The sequence below is a fragment of the Cynara cardunculus genome, assembly GCF_001531365.2.
Source record: "Cynara cardunculus var. scolymus isolate 2C chromosome LG 3, CcrdV1, whole genome shotgun sequence".
In the NCBI taxonomy this organism is placed as follows: Eukaryota; Viridiplantae; Streptophyta; class Magnoliopsida; order Asterales; family Asteraceae; genus Cynara; species Cynara cardunculus.
In genome coordinates, this window is record NC_037530.1 from 35,157,146 (window position 1) to 35,161,512 (window position 4,367).

The window sequence follows — 4,367 nt, forward strand, 5'->3', positions numbered from 1 at the left end:
CATCGTTCCCTCAATCGATCTCCTCTGAAAGTTCCCTCTGTGAAGACCGGCGACGAGAGGGTGGGGGAGGGGCTGTGAAGACCGGCGATGTGTTACCTTCACCGTTAGGGCTCAATCGAGATGGAGAAACAGCAGGGGCGAAAACAGAGATGTTAGGGTTTTGCTATTCGATCCTTTTTCCTTCCCTTTTTCGATCGATAGGGTTTGCAACTCGATGGCGAGGTGACCGGCGACAACCGGCGAAGATGTGGAGGTGACCGGCGATGGCTATGGCGACCGGCGATGATGACCGGCGATGGCGACCTGCGTGAAGAGACGAGATGGGAAGAAGGGGTGGGAAGGGTAAAATTGGAAAAATGAACATCTGAATGGTTGAGTGAGGTATTGGATGCAAAATGGTTAAGAGGTTATTGTAACCATTAAGAGGGTTGTTTTTTTTTGCCAAACAAACTTAACCTCTTACAGATTAAGAGGTTGGCTCTTAATGTAACCATTAAGAGCCAAACAAACAGCCCCTTATTAAAGTTGCATTATATGAATTCGTGTAACTAACTTCAGATAAAAATGATCAAATATATGATAACATCTCATTTTAAATATAAAAAATCTAAAATATAATTAGGATAATAATTGAGTTATAACAGAATACTTAATTATTATCTTCATAAAATTTTATATTATTAAATTAAATTATTAAATAATCGTAAATAAACTGCAACAATTAAATTGATATAATAAAAATATCTTTTTATTAACCTTTTTCAAAATATTTTTAATAAAGAAATTTAAATTAAAAAATATATGTGAACCACAATTAAGTTTAGAGTAAATTACGCTTCTGGTTCTTGTAGTTTGTCTAAAAACTAATTTGTTTCTTATAGTGGTTGTTAAACGATGGTGTTAATTTCAGGGATCATTAAGGGGCCGTTTATCTAAACACTTTCCCGGTAAGCACTTACCTGTAAAATTCAACACTATCGCTTACTTACCGGGTAAGATTTTATTCACTATAACGCATCATATGCAACAATTTATCCCGGTAAGCGCTAGCCATGGTAAGAGTCTTCGTTCTCACTTACCGTGTAAGACTCTCGATTCTTGCTTTCGCTCTTACCAGGTAAGATTTTTAGCCTTTGTCATATTCATCCGGTAAACTAAAATGACTTTGTAAGCGTTTACCCGGATAAGCGTTTTGGTAAACGGCACACAATGTATGCATCCCATTGACATAGGAATAGGTCCAAACGTGGATTATTGTGTCATTCACATGAATTACATCCACAAGTCTAATATTGGGACATACCAGTCGGGATTTGGGTTATTTTAAAAAATACCATATTCCTTCCGTTTTGAACAATTTTTAAACCCAATTTACTTTTTCATAAACAGAATTTCATGCTATTTAAAAGATCGATACGTAAATAAATACAATTCGTTGATATTTATACCTTATCTTCGAGTTGAATACCACCAGACTTGATACGGACTTCCACCAAATTCGACCCTTCCCACACACGTTTTCTTATGATTTGTTGCGTGCTAAACTTTCGAGCATGATTTTCTTTTATGGGCGTCGAAAAGGGCATTTTTGTCATTTTGCTTGTTGCACGTTTATTAACTCTTAATGAAAGTGGGCTACATTATATATGTTAAAGGCTAGAGTGTAAATGAATGGCAAAAGAAAGGTCAAGGTGGTGGGGCGATATGAAGTAAATAAGTGGGTAGACGTCGAAAAACAGAAGGGGTTTAATATGCCTATAGAATTAGATTTGGATGCATATCCCGTGAATTAAATTCAACTTTTTTGTCAAGATTTATGCTGTGTTTTCAAATACGGAGAGAAAAGAAAATATAATATATATATATGGGTCTATTCAAGGGAGAACTGAGTTGTTTGTGGTAAATGTGAGAACCAATATTAACCACAAATCAATAGATAAATTAGGAAATTTATAAATTTGGTAATTTTAAATTAAAATCTTAATGCAAGGATATTTTTGGTATTTTAAAACTCTCCTCTCTTCTCTCTCCGGCCACCGTTCTCCGGCCACCGTCCTCCGGTGATAACACTATGATACCATTGTGATACCTAAAAATATTGACTCTGTTAAACAAAAGATACATTGTGATACCTAATCATATATAAGATGCATAGTGATACCACTGTGTTACATCTTCGATCGACCACACAAATGACATCAATGTGATACCCAAGCACATATATGATGCATTGTGATACCATTGTAGTATCACCGGAGGACGGTGGCCGGCGGACGGTGGCCGGGAGAGAAGAGAGGAGGGAGGAAAGTTTTAAAATACCAAAAATATCCTTGCATTAATATTTTAATTCAAAATTGCCAAAATTATAAATTTCCTAATTTATCTATTGATTTGTGGTTAATATTGGTTCTCACAGTTACCACAAACTAATTAGTTCTCATTTGATTAAGACCATATATATATATATAGAAAAGATGAGATATTTATAGAAAAAATGAGAGTTCATTTATTATGATTTGAATAATTATAGAATATGAATAGAGTTTATTAATTATGATTAATACTTTATATTAGGAAACAATTAAAACTTCTATGAAATCACATATTCATCAAATGAAATGGACGGTTGAGATTGGGTTGTATTGGTTGCACAAATATCAAGGGTTGTATAATAACCAACCTCTATATATGTGTATATATATATATATATATATATATATATAAAGAGAGGTGAGTTATTATACAACCTATTATTTGTACAACCAATACAACTCAATCTCAACCGTCCATTTAATTTGATGAATATGTAATTTCATATGAAAGTTTTGATTGTTTTCTAATATAAAGTATTGATCATAATTAATTAACCTTATTCATCTTCCATAAATATTTAAWACATAATAAATGAACTCTCATCATTTCCATAAATATTTCAATTTATTAGGTTGCATTGCTTGTAAAAATGCGATAGGTTGCATTTGAAACAAACTCTCTCTCTATGTATATATATATATATATATATTATATGTATATGTGTGTGTGTGTGGGGGGGTATATTTCAAATGCAACCATGTATATTTGTACAACTAATAAAATCCAATTAATTGAGATATTTATGGAAATGATGAGAGTTCATTTATTATGATTTGAATATTTATGAAAGATAATTAGAGTTCATTAATTATGATCAATACTTTATATTACGAAACAATCAAAACTTTTATGAAATAAAGGAATGATTGAGATTAAGTTGTATTGGTTATACAAATATAAAAGGTTGCGTAATAACTCACCTCCCCCTCCCTCTCTCTATCTCCCTCTCTAAAAAAAAAGGGAATGAAAATAAATAAAAGAAAATACTTTTTTTATTTGTGGGTCTCAAAAAAAAAAGTAAAAGAAAATAATTTTTCATGTTCTTAAACATGAAATAAATGAAAGAAATTATGATATTTTTATTAATATACCCTTTAAAAATATATTATTTAGGATGAAACATTGGGTAATTTTGTAATTTTAATATTTTTTTTTTAAAGTTTTAATTTATTTCATTTTCTTTTCTTTTTGAGAAGAAATTTATCATTAATTTCCTTCGCTTTCCTTTTCTTTCTTTCAAATAAGTTTTTTGACTTTCCCCTTCCTTTCCGTTCCTATGAAAAAAAAATTCAAGAACAGAACTAAACTCTAGTTCTGTTATTTCATTTTTTTTGTTTACGGCTTCTATTTTGTAACTTCGAATTAATTATTAAAGTATTTGAAACATTAATCTTGTTTATTTGTTTGCATTTTTGCATCATGTTTTCAAATTTATAGATTTATGATCATGGTAGGTGTATAATTACCCATTTATACTAACCGAAATTATTGGTAGCCAAATAAGGGTCCGTTTAGTAAATGTTTACCGGGTAAATGTTTATCGATATCACTTATCTTAACTATTCATCGTGACATGGACCAAAACTTTTACCCAGTAAAAGGCATAACAAGGACTGATAATCTTACCCGGTAAGCGCTTACAAGGTTTTGAGACGTTTATCAACAATCTATTTTGATGGGCAATAATGTTACATGGTAGGGTAAGTGATGGTAATTTCTCTTGCCAATAAACACTTATCCAATAAGGATATTTTTTGACTGACTCACTCAACAGATGAGGCTAGAAAGGAAGTCGATGACCTTTCTTGTATTTGGGTGAACTCGTCACATCACTCAAGCGGATTTTGTGCATCACATACAAGACAACGGAAACACTTGTTTTCGTTAATGATTCCATCTTATTGTAAAAAAGTACAAAAAGTTCTTACTTCCTTGAATCCGTTAACCCAAATGGGTTCAAGAAAACCCACATTCAGCCTAAAATTGGCCTATGC

General features: G+C 32.0%; 1 protein-coding gene across 8 annotated transcripts in view; it reads right to left on the bottom strand.

Annotated features, from left to right (window-relative positions):
- The window catches only part of LOC112509575 (mitochondrial pyruvate carrier 1-like), a 4,392-nt gene extending 2,878 nt beyond the window's left edge, over positions 1–1,514 (bottom strand). For 4 of the 8 annotated variants that reach the window (XM_025114592.1, XM_025114593.1, XM_025114588.1 and 1 more), the window contains exon 1: positions 1,449–1,492. The gene's annotated coding sequence lies outside the window, so the exon portion shown is untranslated. Of the gene's footprint in view, positions 1–1,448 lie in introns of all 8 variants that reach the window. The other 4 variants (XM_025114595.1, XM_025114589.1, XM_025114594.1 and 1 more) reach the window with 4 other exon arrangements.
- Between the last annotated feature and the right edge of the window lie 2,853 nt (positions 1,515–4,367).